The sequence below is a fragment of the Meles meles genome, chromosome 2 (genome assembly GCF_922984935.1).
Source record: "Meles meles chromosome 2, mMelMel3.1 paternal haplotype, whole genome shotgun sequence".
NCBI classification, from domain to species: domain Eukaryota; kingdom Metazoa; phylum Chordata; class Mammalia; order Carnivora; family Mustelidae; genus Meles; species Meles meles.
In genome coordinates this window covers 105,203,733-105,219,817 of record NC_060067.1, presented here as the reverse complement: position 1 = coordinate 105,219,817, position 16,085 = coordinate 105,203,733, and the positions used below count along the sequence as shown (strand labels likewise).

The 16,085-nt window shown below is 39.1% G+C and overlaps 1 protein-coding gene across 2 annotated transcripts in view; it reads left to right on the top strand.

Annotated features, from left to right (window-relative positions):
- The first annotated feature begins 10,974 nt into the window (after window positions 1–10,974).
- Window positions 10,975–16,085, top strand: part of TET2 (tet methylcytosine dioxygenase 2) — a 146,304-nt gene continuing 141,193 nt past the window's right edge. The window contains exon 1 of one of the 2 annotated variants that reach the window (XM_045991745.1): window positions 10,975–11,400. The gene's annotated coding sequence lies outside the window, so the exon portion shown is untranslated. The remainder of the gene's footprint in view (window positions 11,401–16,085) is intronic. The other variant, XM_045991740.1, reaches the window with a different exon arrangement.

Below are 16,085 nucleotides of genomic sequence, written 5' to 3'. Positions count from 1 at the left end.
TGGGCTCTAATGTTAGTTGAGCCATTTACTAGCTCTCTGATTGTAGAAATTTGTTTATTTTCTCCGAACTTTTCCTTATCTATAAACTAAAAACGATACCTACCTTGCGGGATTCTTATAAGAATATAAAAACAATATATATTTTGTACCCAGCACTCAGCAGACAATCATTATTTGGTATGTATTCTTATGATTATTCTTGGATCACAGAGCTGACACTCTAGTGGAAAGCATGGATTAGAAATCACAGCCATCCCTGCACATCACCCCGAGGAGATTCTCTTTCACCATAGGTCAGCTTTATTTATGTAATACCTATAGTGTTTCACAACACACCCTTTTGTTTTAAAGGAAGCTCTAACTTCTAGAATCTTATATTATACAACAGACACCACCCCAGCCTTGCCCAAAACACCAGCATTTAATTCACGGTACATTTCATGGGCCCCATTCCTCCCTCTGTCCAAAGCAATGATAAAAAGTCATGAAGAAAATCTTCAGGACCCACTTGAGAGGGAGAAATCAGGCAGGGCACCATGAAATGAACTCTTTAAACCTCTGTCAGTAACTATGGAATACACCCTACCTGAACCTTAAGAAATGTAAAGAAAACTTCACATTGAACAGATAAGCCTATCCTCCACCTCAGTTTATCTGCAGAATAATTTTTTTAAAGACCTTGCCTTTTAGAGACCTTATACGGTAAGTCTTTTGCTCTTTTCTGCGTCCTTAACCACCAACCTCAATTTGACCTCCCCCATCAGTAAACACGCTCAAGTCTTTCCCATCTTAAAAAATTATTTCCTCAATCCTGTATGCCCTGTTCTTACTTTGCTCTCCTTCCTCGTCTTTTGAGCTAACCTTTAAATAGACATTTCCACTCCCTATCCCTTCATCCTCACTTCCTGTTTATCCTCCAGGCTCAGGCAATCCGGCTTCTGTTACCCCTAATCTTCAACTGGATGGCACTTTGCCAAAGACTGCAATGAATGCACCACTGTCATATCCAAGGCACACTTCTCTTCACTTGTCTCTGGTGACAGCTCAATGATAGGTGGCACTGCTGAGAGGACAGACCTCCTTCAAGGAGCTTGTCCTTAGTTTGGCTCCCACAACACCACACACCTTTGGCTTCCTCCTTTGGGGGCTCTTTTTCTTTCTCTCAGAACTCAGTGGTGGCGTTCCTTGGTTTCTCTCCTAGAGCTCTACTTTTCTTCTCAGAGCCCAGAGTGATTTTTCCCAGGTGCCATCTTTATGCAGATGATCCACATATTTATAATTTCCTTGTCCTTTAAAACCCATTATTGATTTCGCATGGCACTTAGGCCACAAGCAAAACCCGTCACTGTGATTTATACTAACCCTGATCATCAGCTCCCTGCACACTGCTGCAGTCTGAGAGTTCATAGTCTTGTGCTTGACTTTCTAAACATGGCATCCGGAATGTGGATTTTTTTTGTTTGTTTGTTTTTTGTTTTTTTTTTAAAGATTTTATTTATTTATTTGACTGAGAGAGATCACAAGTAGGCAGAGAGGCAGGCAGAGAGAGAGGAGGAAGCAGGCTCCCCACGGAGCAGAGAGCCTGATGTGGGGCTCGATCCCAGGACCCTGAGATCATGACCTGAGCCGAAGGCAGTGGCTTAATCCACTGAGCCACCCAGGCGCCCCTGGAATGTGTTTTATTTTTTCAAATATGCCATGCTCTGTCATGCCCTGGTTCTTCATAGACTCTTTCTCATCTCGACCAAATACTCCTCTTTGACTTTCTACTTGGATTTAATAATTCCTATTTATTCTTAAGATCTCAGATTAAATCTTACTTTCAAGGGACATTTTCTCTGGCCATTCAAATATGAGTTAAGCACCCTTCCTATTGCAGCTAGCACGCCTTTCTTCATACATCATACAACGTTTTGTAATTGCCCATTTATAGGTCTCTTTCCTGACTTGACTATAAGTTCTGTGAGGGCAGGGGACACACCTTGTTCACTATTATGTTGTTGGGTGAGAGAACAAATAAGAGTATATTGAATTGAGAAAAATGCCATGGGCCATCACTACATAAGTTTAATTTCAAGCACAGAATAAGGCTGAGAAAGCAGAAGAGGGGAAATGCCACCACTAATGTGGAACAAGGAAAAAGAGGTATGTCATTCTTAAAACACTCTTTTGAGGGGCATTCTATGATGGTATTTCCATCTACCTCTGATCGCTCTGTGTTTGAGCATTTCCTGAGCAGACACCCATAATGATGCAGTTTGACTCAGTTTGGTCATGCACTGATTAAACTGCCTCAAAAATGAGAAAATTGAGATACAAATGACACACCAGTATCTCAAGCACCATGAGAAAGTATGATAAATTAGAAATTCAGACTTGAACAACCATTTATGCAATGGAAAGTGAAATTAACAATCCTTCATTTCTAACTTAAAAAAAAAAAAAAAACATTTCTGAGAAGGTGTCCTGACTAGGTTATTTTTTCATTCACCTCCAGTCCTTTAGTAAGCTTCTTCCCAACATCCAATTCATAGCACAACCCTTTCATGAGCAAAGCAATCCAAAAGGACCCAACTAAAAATTTACTTCTCTTGTCACCCCAAGCCATGCTTTTGAATTTTATGCATTACTACAAAAATCAGTGCCCTCATATGCTACCATGCATGAAATCTCTAAAAATTCAAAAGTAAAAATATATGTTACCAAATAAAATAATTATTGTCATGAAGAATTAACAATTCTATAATAAATTTGTTCTACACTAGATTTTTTTATAAAGACTAGGATATATGATAAGGTGTTTTAGTTTATTTTATTTTGTTTTTTGCTTGGCAAGCAGCCCTGTTGGAGAGCATTGTTATTTGTTAGAACTGTACAAAACTTGTCATTTCTTGAAATGGTTTGGAGGAAAACCGTTCACTCGGTCCAGATTGTGTGCATGAAGTTTCATTCTGAGTTTTGGTTTCATTAGAAAATCTGTGAGTTTGAAACTCTGACTTAAACTAAATCAACCACCAACACACCCACCCCCAAAGCACTACTCAACAAAAGAGGAATTGTTTACATTAATTTCAGAAATTAATATTTCTTTGCTTTTTATGAAAAGGCAAGTCTATATCTTCTTATTCAACAAGTTTGCTTATTTTATTAATGTTCATACTCCAAACAACTTTCTCTGTGGCCTGAGAAAGGAGAAATCAAGGAAAAGATAAACATTTTATCTATCATAACTTTTGAGCAACTTGTTCTCTCCCTTAGAAATGTTTTTAGGAAATAGATTAGCTCTCACCTCACATTTAGAATGAAGAGAATTCCTACCACAATGGATGACCTGTTTAAAAAAAATATATACAAGATGGGGTGCCTGGGTGGCTTAGGTTAAGCGTCTGTCTTCAGCTCAGGACATGATCTCAGGGCCCTGGGATTGAGTCCTGTATTGAGTCCCCTGCTTGGTGAGAAATCTGTTTCTCCCTCTCCCTCTGTCTCCTTCCTGCTTGTGCTATCTCTCTCTCTCTCTCAAACAAATAAATAAAATCTTGAAAAAAATACAAGAAACACATATTTCCTAAATGTGGCATTCTCCTCCATGTGGGTGAGCATAGGCAAGGAATGAAAATGTATCATCCTAAGATACAATGTCACAAGTTCCCAAAGCTTCTTTTCCTCCCCCAGGAAGGAATTAAAGTTGGTTTATTTGCTTCCCTTTGGCTTGTGGAAAGCATAGTGAAGAAGAATTAAGTCTGAGAACTTATCACCTGCTGTGTGACCCTGGGCAAGTTACTTAATCTCTCAGACATGTCCCATCACGTGTTAAACACATGTTCTTTAGTGTTAAAATATTTTTAAAATAAGTTAGATCATAACTCTCTCACCTATTTTCAAGATTATTGTAAGTGAGATAAAACATATTAAAGTTTTCTTGGTAGAATTTCAGTAACAGCATCTGGACTACAATCCTAGACCATGTCATTTACTTAGACCAAGTTTAGCACTTTCAATAGCTATACTTTCACTAGGTTCTCTTTCTAAATTTTTGGAGCATCTATTTTGTGAGCTTATACTACTTTTACCTTTAACAGCAGCCCTCGGCCATTAAATTATGACTTTATCTTTTTCTGGGTTTTAAATTTAGAGAGAGGCTCTTTGAGTTCTTTTTCCCTAGCAGAAAGTTGCTATTGCTGTTTTATGATTTTAGGAGATTTCAGGAAAGTTTCCTTCATGAAAATGTAACTGTATCATCACTACGATTGCACCCACCTGACAACCAATAGTTCTCCTATAGTCTCCAATAGTTCTCACTTCCTTGCCTCTACCCACCCAGTCTAACAAGAGCCCATTATCATAATATTACAGGGAAATAAAAATTAGGGACGCTCAATGAAATTTTCCTTTAGAATTTCTTTTTGATGTTCTAATTGTGTGTGTGTGTGTGTGTGTGTGTGTGTGTGTGTGTGTTTCTTTTCACCCTCTACTTCTTTCTGGAACCCTTATTTTGTGGTCTCTGGATGTAATTCATTTTCTTCAGAATAAAAATCATTACAGACTGCAGAATAATTGTCTCAAAATCAACCCGTATTCAATTTAGAGGCATACTTAATTACTGACAGATCAAGGAGGTTTTCTGCCAAATAGTAATAATATTGTACTCTAAGATATAAAATAAGAAAGCAAATTAAACAGAAGTTGGTAGTGCAGAGTTTTCCAGGAAACTACTTGGCCTCTCCTGCTCCCACTGGCTCTGAGTTGGCATGGGTCAGATCTCATTAGGTTTTCTCACACACCTCTAGAAAGAACGAAACATACTTTTGGATATTTGAAAAAAAAATCAGATGTCAAATAATGTCTACCCTACTTCCTTTTTAAATTTTTCTTTCTTTTTCATACAGAGTATCTATAAGGGACTACCCTAACAGGGACCTAAAATTAGTTTAATCTCTATAGCTCTTCTTTCTAGAAGCATTGCAGTAACAGCATGGAGCTATATAATACATTCATAAACTATTATAGGCCCATTATTTGGGGGATAAAAAAAGAAATTAGAATCATTTTGTCTAATTGTCTAGATTAAAAAATGGTTTAATTTTTTTTTAGGAAAAAAAAGTCAACTCATGAAACTCAACCAATAGAATTACCGCCATAGGAATGCAAATCCCAAAATATTCTTCACAAATTGAATTCTGGCAACTTCTGATACATCTCAGGGTATCAAGGTATCAATACTATCACTTAACATTTTCCCTGATCTTTCTTTTTCACTACTAATAATCTGAGTCATTCTTTGGCTGCTAATTATTTATATTTTCCTCAAAGAAGATTTATCTTTTACCTCTCACAGGAGAACTTAGATAAATTCAATCAACCTGAAAGACAGAATGAGCCTCACAGGCAGCTTTGCTGGGTCTTTGCAAGGGTATAAGGTTTCCACCAAACTGTAGAGGGATACACACCATTTGCTCTTTGTCATGGGACACTCTATGAATGACAACATTGTATGCCTATTAACTATTAATATTCACATATTAAGCTACATCAGTGATTTTTAAACAGAACTGTACATCTGATTGTCCGTGAATCTTTTTAAAAAATACTGGTACCTCATCCCCATACCAGACCTCATTAATCAGAATCTCCAAGAGACTCTGGGAGTAGAAGAGTGGAAACTATTTATGCATATTTTTCAAGTGCCTCATAGATGATTCTGATTCATTTTCCCAATGGAAAGATTTGTCGCTAGCTATCGCATGCTGAATATTTTATCCCCAAAGACCCATGTCTTAGCAACAATTTCAGTAGGTGGCGCTCTTTCCACCTGCCAGCTTTCCTGTTTGGCGGGAATGAATTCAAAGTCATTCCAGGAAGTCAGGAGCAGATCAAGTGTGCAATTCCTTTTTATCACACCAATATTAAAAACAGATAGTAGAACTTATCTTTCCAAACAATTTGTTAGTGAGGTAAGACATATGTTCAAGTGGTGTTGGGGGGGTGGGGTGGACAAGACTGTGGCATCACTTTTTTCACACAAATGTAATCACTGTTCCAAAGAGTTCAAGCATGCCAACTTCCTAACATGAAATGGAAACTAAAGAAACAGAGGAGAGAGTAAATGATGAGAAAAGCCCGAGTAGAGCTTTAGACAAGTGAGATTTAAATATATAGAGATGGGGAATACTGATGTTATTGCTAAAAACTGCTATGTGAATAACTTATGGTGTAAATATCGGTATCTCTATGGGCTAAAATGGGGAGACAGTAGAGTGTAGTTTGCAAGGACATGAGCTTTAGAACCAGACGAACCTAGACTTTTACCTTGGTTCCAGCCCCTTTAATACCTAAACTTAACCAAATTACTCAATCCTTCATTCTCAATAAAATGATACCTACCTTATTTGGTTTTAATAAGCATTAAATTAAGAGATAATAAATGTAAAACAATGATCCACATGCTTGGTGCGTGGCCAGTATTTAGCCAATGCTGTCACCTTTGGAGTACTAAAAATGAGTAAATATAAATGCTGAGATTTTTTTTCCCTAAGTAACAAAAAATAATGGAAAATTATTGTGAGTTTTGAAGGGAGGATTCCTATATCAGTCAGTACTATTAATAGTAAGAACAATTTAGAGGAAGTTGAACAGGAAAAGATAGATGGCTAGTTTTTGGTGTAATGAATAAGGCCTGAACTTGAATTCACAAAGTCTGAGTTTGTGAGGTGTTCCTTCCTCTATGAACAGGCTGTCTGATCTTGAGAAAGTCACTTAAACTCATTTTTCATATTTATAAGATAGGAATTAAATTCAACACCAATTTGAATGTGGCATATGATTTTAATATTAAACATAATAGTACAACTTTACCAAAGAAACCAATAGTGTACAAAAAATGCTTTGAAATCTGTAAATCATATATAAATACAAAGGGTGTTGTTGGGGTAATTAGCAATAGTTAAAACTTATTCATTATTGAAGTTCATCATTAAAGTTGAAAGATTAGTCTCTCAAAAAAGTGGAGATATTGAGTTACCAAATTTGGATGAAAATTTTTAAGAAGTAGTTATTAGATTGTAAAATCAGAATTTATGAGGAGAAAAGAGATTGATATTAACAATATATTTGCAATACTTCTGAAACCATTTCTATGGTGTTTATCCCACTAATGATCCTGCTATTCTTTTTTCAATGCCTTTAGCAATAATTGGAACAGGATTAGAGTTTTGAGTTTTATCTGACATTTTGTTTTGTACCTGTTATATCAGTATACACATTGGCTAGCACCTGACTCGAGTAATTTAGGATTTTATCATTTGTATCTGTTCCTTAGAAATTTCCAAATTAGAGAAAGAGAAATTAGCCATATGAAAAAAGGTCAGAAAAAAATATAAATCATGTTAATAAAATGGACTTTTTATTATTATATTTTGATCTATGTATTATTATATTATGGTCCCTGGCTTTAGACAATAATGGGTTTTGTTAATAATAACACTTATATCAATAAGTTAGTGTTATATCTAAATGTTTCATTTATCAGAAACTTTTAATATTTGTGTTCTACCTGTGTTAAACATATACCTTGCTAGGGTATGCAGTAATGTCACCAGACAAGAGAAACAAGAAAGTGGGGCGCCTGGGTGGTTCAGTGGATTAAGCCCCTGCCTTCTCGGCTTGGGTCATGATCTCAGGGTCCTGGGATGGAGCCCCGCATTGGGCTCTCTGCTCCGCAGGGAGTCTGCTTCCTCCTCTCTCTCTGCCTGCCTCTCTGCCTACTTGTGATCTCTCTCTGTGTCAAGTAAATAAATAAAATCTTTAAAAATTATTTTTTAAAAAAAAGAGAAACAAGAAAGTCCCTTCACAGCAATGACTGCTGTGCTGTTTGAAGGTCAATTGTCTTTCAAGCATGCAGAGAATCTTTATCATGTCATATTTCAGAAATATGTTTTTGGAGATGGGAAACAACAGGCCATGACTTAATGTTTTTGTTGAACCACTATAATTCTTCCAAAGCATTGAATATGTATCACAACAATTTCTCTCTGTTAAAGAAAATATCAAGAAAATTTCCTATTTTGCAGGTAGAGAGGAAATTAAGAATGCACCCTTTTTGTCGTTGTTTTTGATTTGGTTTGGTTTGGTTTGGTTTGGTTTGGTTTGGTTAGTACACTGTAAGAAATTTGCATTGTAAAGCCAGCTGCTGTTGTCAGCTCTTTAATGTACCGAGCAGCCAGGAAGCTGCCTCCACCCTAAGAGGCTTAGAGACTGAGCAACTGAGTTAGACAGCAGGTGCCCAGGCCAATCAAGTCAATTTTCTAATGCAAAGTGCATGTTGTGGAACTTGTTCTATTAGTTTTTTTTTCCTCTCATAAGGAAGCAAGAATTTTTCTCTGTGGATGCAGTGCTACTTCTATTTTGAGAAAAAATAGTAAGGAATTTGATAACAATTGACTGGTGTTAAAACAACAAATTACCTTTTAAAAATAGATTATCCACACCTATAGGAAGAATCTCAAGAAGGCACACAGTTAATTAAAGCTGGTTCCGAATTACACATGCAAATATGCACTACTTTTCAGTAAATAACTGGTTGTGTGCACTATATCTTTTCTTTCCCAGAAGTAGCAACCAAGCAAGAATTTTTTAAATCAACAATATAAAATCTCATTAACATATTTTAGTTGGAGATCTTCAGAATTTTATTTCCTTTTGCTATTGAAAAGTCACAATAGCTAAGAGGAATTAATGTATGTTCTTTTAAATTCACAAATGTTGCAGTAGTTAAGGGTAGGGTGAGGGTACACAGAAATAAGTTGGCAAGAAAAGGTTCAGGGCCTATTACAAAACCAACTGCAAGCCAAGAATGATTCCAGATAGACAAGAACCACCTGTTACAACAGAGGGAGAGGTTTAGAAGATGAAATGAGAAGGGGGTGACCTTAAAGATCATTTTCCCAATTGTAATACAAACAACTAAGGGAACATGCAGAAATTTATATCAAACACATGTGAATAAAATATTTGCCACATTATTCAATATTAGAAGGCATATAATCACTTATGTATTTCTAGTTAATCAAGAGAACCTTCTGGATGTAGATGGTTTATTTTTGGTAATAGTAATAATTACCTGGACATTTACCTAGTGCCCTGTTGAATCCTCACAACAACACTTTTGTTTCAGAGGGTGTTTAACACATGAGGAAACTGATACACAGAGTTAAGTCACATGCTCGAGGCCACACACTTAGTAAGGGATGGAGTCAGGATGCAATCATATCTAACTCCAAAGCCCATGCTTTCAACAATTCTGCTGTACTGTGTACTGCATAAATACATGTTGTAGTCTTTGGAAAACTTTACTTTCTGGACTTGACCAAAAAAAAAAAAAAAAAAAAAATTAGAAAGGACCTCCCAAACAGCTTAAAGTCCACTAACAATTGCCAAGATCTCAATGACACATTATCATGTGTAATTGGAAAAGACAGAAATTCAATGTCATATGAAATGCTTAAGGAAAAATGAATGATTTTGCTTGGCCCTTGCAAAATTGGAAACCTGAATGAACCCTGCCTCAGAATGGAATATACAATGTATCATTAGAACACACTCTAAACATTCTTCTTAGTAACAATACGACACATAGAGTTCCCTCTTTAACTCTTTTCCAATTTCATAAAATTATGAAAAAGTTCCACCTCTAAAGAAATCAGACACACACACACACACACACACAAAGAAAAGAAGCTCCATAAAATAACTTGCGTTGACTTAAAAGTATTGTGATCACAATGCAGTGATCCTATAAAAGTGCCCGAAATATCTATTTAAAAGATGTGAGTATGTGAAAATTTCTTGTAGAGGGCGAATCCCAACAACTATTGATGTAATGATTCATATGAACTTTGTTCTTTATTATCTTCAAATAAAAATTTTATGATCAGAAAAGGGGCGTTAAAAGGAGAATTGAAGTTAGTCGGCAATAGGAAACACAATTTGTCAATGGAAGGACATAGGCATAGAATTCGGAACGTCAGGAAATACCCAACGTCCGTCACTCGGAATTTAGTTCTTTGTGGGTCGATTACTTCATTACTTAATTATGCGTACGGGTAGACATTTTTTTCAAAATAGAGGTTCTTACTGGAGAAAACGTAGGCATTTGAAAGCGCAGGTGTATTTCTTACAACCGAGTTGAGCGCGAAAGAAGTAGAGTCACTCACTGGTGAGAAATTCATCTTGGATGTGTAAGAATCTCTCTCCTTCCCAGCCCACGTGGCAAAAGTAAACAGAAGGTGGGCCGGGGCGGGGTGAAGCAGGACTCGGTCAATTCCCTAATTTGTCGAGTCTTTAAAACTACAGGCCCCTAAAGCACTAAGGGCATGCCCTTGACGAAACTGGGGAGCGCTTCTGTAGAGGGAGATTAAAGCGACGGTGTAGAAGATGCCAAAGCGGGGGCCAGGCAGGAGAGGATGCACCTACCTACTGGGGGTGGAGGTGCTGGCCTTCGCGCGCGGACGTGGTGCGCGCGTGGCGTGTGCGGAGATACCTGCAAGGAGGCGGGAGTGCAGGCCAGTGCGAGGTGGCAGCGCGTAGGGTGAGGGGCGCGCACATACCTCCAAGTGGGTGGTGGAGTGCTGCACTAACAAAAAGTTTAAAAAGGTTAAGCTAGGGTCTCCATCCTTGTGCCAGGCACCCACACCATCTCCCCCCCTGCGAGGCTGTCCGGTGCCTTCATCCGGCTGGCCACCCGTCCGAGGGGTTCCAGGGTGCCCCGAGTCTGGCGGCTGCGCCCGGGGGCTGGACCCTCCCCTGCGCTCGCCCCCGCCCCGCGCTCATCCCGGCGCACAGCTCCCCGGGCTCCACCGCACAGCGCCAGGGCAGCCCCGGCCTCGACTGCGCACCCCGTTGTACGGCTCCCAGGTGCCGCCGGCCTTTGTGCAGGAAGCCCCGGGCGGGGGGCTGATTCCCTGGGAGCCGGGGCTGAGGGCCCCAGGGCGGCGACGGAGGCCGGGGCGGAGGAGAAGGAGGAGGCCAGTGGAGGAGGAGGCGAGCCGGGCGGAGGAGGAGGAGGCCGGGCGGAGAAGGAGGAGGCCGGGCGGAGGAGGAGAGCCGGCAGCAGCAGCGGCTGCAGCGAGAGCTCGGGCGGCCGCCGCCGCCTCCTCGCGAGCGCCGCGCGCCCAGGCCCGGCTCGCATGCGAGTCACGTCCGCCCCCTCGGCGAGGCCGCCCCGAGACGCCGGCCCCGCCGAGTGATGAGAACAGACGTCAAACTGCCTTATGAATATTGATGCGGAGGCTAGGCTGCTTTCGTAGAGAAGCAGAAGGAAGCAAGATGGCTGCCCTTTAGGATTTGTTAGAAAGGAGACCCGACTGCAACTGCTGGATTGCTGCAAGGCTGAGGGACGAGAACGAGGTCAGAGCGCTTCTCTTATGCCGCGAAACTCTCCCTTTCCTCTCCCCCTTGCTTTCTCTCGGGCTTCCAGGGACTGGGGAGCAGACCCTGCAGTGTCACCCGCAAATACCAAGAGGGAAGAGGGAAGCTTCACAAATTACTGGAGCCTCTTCAACATGGCTGACAAATATAGTTTTAATTCCCCCCCCTTTAAACCTGTAGTTCTGTGTTCCCTCCTCTCTCCTGCTAATGCTCCTCTCCTTACCCAGAAAACTTACCTTTGTGACTCCGACCGGCCGGTTTCCCGGCCTTTTATCCTCAGGAAAGTGATTTTTCTTTGCTTTCCTTTCTCAAATAGTTCAGCTTTGGGGGTCACTACTTTTCCCTTGAATCCTTCCCGACCCCCTTTCCTTCTTGTAAGTCAGACCAGTCTCGTTTAACCGAGCCCACCCCGGAAAGAACTCTGACGGAGTGTTTTCGACCCTTTTATCTGGTGTAGGGTCTGGGTCTGGGTTTGCGTTCGCGTCCGCCCCTTTCCAGCCCGGTGTCCGCTTTTGGGGGGGGGGGGGGACTAAGCGAATGTCACGGGGAGTAGCACTGTAGTACACTAAGTGGGGTTTTGGCTTTTTTTCCCCCCCTTAAGTCCGCGCGTTTTGCTAGCGGTGCTGAGTGAGAGAGAATAGTTTCTCTGGTCCCCCCAACAAGACCAGATCCCACTTTTCTCAACGTACATCAGCTCTGCGATGGGCTGTGCCTTCCAGTCTGGGGAGTGGGTGTAAGAGAATTTGGGCAAATCTGTGCCCTGGCTTTGTGCTTCTCCCGAATCAGCTTCGTTGGGTTCCCCGGTAAGTGACAGGCAGACACAAAGGCAGGCGCAGGCCGGGGGGGAGGGGGCGGGCGGGCGGGAGGAGGGGGGCAGAGTTGAGAGTTGCAAGACTGCAAGGTCAGGGGCGCCGAAAGAAATGAAACCCAGTCCCAGCAAAGAAACGGAGAAGTAGGGAGCAAATTTCTAACAGTCCCATCCACATTTTTCTCTCGTCTTGGTTGCTCGCTTTTCGTCTTTTATTTATCTGCCTTTCTCTCCGCGTCTCTTTTTTTCCTCCTTCTACACACACGCACACGCTCGCTCTCTCTCTCTCTCTCTCTCTCTCTCTTTCTCTCTCTGTCTCCCTCCCTCCCTCACTCTCCAGTCTTGCCATATCTTTTCGCTGGGGCAGCTTGTCTAGTGTTATTAAGCTAACAGAGTTTCTATGGAGAGTTTTCTACCTATGACACAATAAAGTATGGCCTGGGTAGACTCCTGGGAAGGTCGAATATGAAATATAAGTGTTATTTACTGGCTATTGCCTTCATGACATACTTTTAATTGCATTGAGTGATTTCCCCCCTCCTTCATCTAGTGTTTAGGAATTGAAAGAAGGGTTATTTTCCAATTGTTTGCTTAAAGTTTACTAAAATATCTTTTAAATCTTGTGTAGGGAATAAGTTACATCCATGAATTTAAAATCTAAAGTCTGATAATGTGCTTTCACCTCTCCAATAAGGGATAATAATGGCAAATCCAAATAAAAAAAAATATTCATCAACAAATGATCCAACATGAGAGGAAGATTGTTTCTTAGGGGAAGTTGGGATGTAAAGAGAAAAGATGTTGCTTTGCTTTGCTTTGCTTTGGTTTAAGACTGTGGGTATTGTTGCCTGGTTAATAAAATCATTATATTTGCATTTTAATGGAAAGCTGAAATGCTGGAGGAGAATTATATTCTTTTACATGGTTGTATGCATGTCTCATAATAAGTTTGAGGAAGAATATAAATTTCAACACAATGTTGGTTTTTTTTTAAAATGTTATTAAGCAGAGAACTGTTAGGAAAGGACTAAAAAGTCAAACTTGAGTTTAGAAAGCATGTATATGATTAAAAGATGGGTAAAAGGAAGAGTACAGTAATGGACATTACTCCGTAAATCAGATTTCTAAAACCATTTGTCCTCAGTAGTTCACTTTGTAACTCTTTATATTTTGGTCTCTGAAAAAGTAATTAAGTTTAATTGTTGATACTGATGGTTATTTCACATGAGTACAAGGGAGTAGTATTACTGACCTGGGATAGAAACAGCTCATTTGGTTAGTTCTTATTTGTCCTAAAATAATAAGGAAAATGGGAGTTTAGCATAAATGCTTACTATTCGTTGAGAAAACTATGATTAATTATTGCAGTAATTCAGAGTTAAAAATAAACAGTTCCTTTTGCTAACAGACTAATATGTAACTGCTTTTTTGGGACTTTTCAAATTTGTGGTTTATGCTTTCTTCAAATTATTAAACTAATAATAGATGTAGTATTTTCCATTCGTATTGGTGAATAAGAATACCTATATTGGTTAATAATATTTATTGTGACCATGATGACTTGTTCTTTCCTGTCAAATTTAGACTCTGTAATTTTATGCATCCTATTTGTATGCTGAAAAAAGCTGTTAATATTTTAGGGGCTTAAATGATTATAAGGAGAAGATGCACATTATTCACCAATTTCAACATAAGTACCACTTTCTCCTTTATTATAAAAGAAATTACTTGAATTAATATAGAATAGTTGACTATAACAGACACAGTGTTCATTCTTCATTTATTATATGTCTAATAGTATCACCAGGATGTTCTCAGAATTTCATGGGATAGAACAGTCTTGAGCAATTGGATTTTATGGAAGTGACAGTGGATAATAACAAGATAGATCTTCTTCTTAAACTGCAATATTATTTTACTTTCTTATTGAACTAATAGTTAAAGAGAAGTTAACTTGGAATGAAGAGAGTTCCTTGTTTTGTTTAAATTCACAGATTTACTAACTATGGCTTTAATTATATCTGGCAATATGCCGGTCCATGCAAGGAGTCAAGGGCATTGGTATGATTTTGATGCAGTGACACATGAAGGTAGACATTGGCAGGCCAACCACTTTCAGAACAAGTGAAATGCACCTGCCAAGGAGTTATTTATGAGAAACTTCCAAAGTCCTGTTTAGGCACTGGACTTGTATTAGGTAACAAAAACTGGAGTTAATGTTTTGGTTTCACTTGCTAAAGTTATAATTTCTCTGTCAATTCCTCCAAGGCTCCACCCACACACAATATTGTAAACCAATGTCACTACTGAAATGTATTTCCTTATTTGCTGATCTCAGTAAGAAACCTTTCTTATAATTCACAGACACACCTGGCAGAAACCCTCTTTTCCATTATGTCCCAGATCCAAGTTGGTAAATTCTTATGAATTCTTTGAAATTATCTTTAAATAAAATGTCATCAAAAGCTATGGATGTTTGACATGTTAGAATATCTAATACTTAGATTAAACCTGGTTTTTTGTACTCTGATTCCTTCTTCAATAAGTTCAGTTGTTGTTGCTTAATAGGATTTAATAATCTTACCTAGCCATCTCAAATTACTGGCAGGAGCCTTCTTTGTTTTATGAACAAGCATATAGACAAGTTAAAACTTTGGAGCAGCTGTCAGTGTTGGTTCATCAAAATAACATTTTCCTCAACTATTATGCCACCATTGCACACTAGTTCTTAAGCATAGTAATGGCACCAAAGCCAGTAGCAGGAAAATATTTTACAAGCCAACTTTACAATTGGAGCCTTAACTGTGGGAGAGTCGGTTTGCCAAGTAGAACTGGTGGTTATCTTGGAAATTGTGCTGAAGAACACAACCACAAATGATTTTGCCAAATATACAGTATTTACTTGGTCTAGATCTCTAGTTTCTATTTTGATGCGCTGCCAAAACTCAGGGAATAACTGTGACATTATTTAAGGAGGTTATATAGTACATCTGTATACCTTGGTGTATAGTACAAAATACATATGCTTTGGTATACAGTGGGAAAGAAGTGTTCCACAAGAGGAAAGGGTAAAGTGAGAGCCCTTGAATCATTGTGACTGCCAGCCAAAAAGAGTCTGAAGTATCTGTTTCCAGCATTATTCTGATCCTAGATTGTACATCGCAGAAAATCCCTCACTTAAGAAAGATGCATGATCTTTTCCCAATAAAATAGATTTTGGTTGTCCTTTCCAAAATAGTAAATTCTATCAGCTTTTATTTATGCTTTCTCCACTTGTCATGAAATGCGGTTAAATGTGCCAGGATTCAAGAAGTAGAAATAGATAGTAGGTAAATTTTCAATATTTTTTGTAAAAACAAACTCAGTGATAATGTCAACCTACCTGAAGTTTTAAGAATTTGGAACTCAGTATTTTATATTTACTCAGGGTTGTTACTCAGACTGGCTTGAAATCAAGCTCCAAATAATCTGAGATTTAAAATTAAGAGATGAATAAATTAGGATGAAGTGTTTTTGGAGGACAGGTTAGGACATAAAATGAGCTGGTTGCTTCACTAAAAATACTATTTCTTTTACATTGAATTTATGTCACTTGGAAGAGAGGCACTGATTTCTACATCTATTTATTCCATAGTAGAACCTAGTGGTGTTCTACTCAGTCAATATGTAATGAAGGGAGTACTAGCTTCCAGTTATAAGATGAGTTATAAGTTCTGGAATGTAATGTGTAGCCCAGTGACTATCATTAACAATACTGTGTTGTATATTTAAAAGTTGCCAAGAGTTTATCTTCAAAGTTCCCACCACACACACGCAAGCTTTGTAAGTATGTGAAGTGATGGATATAACTGACTTA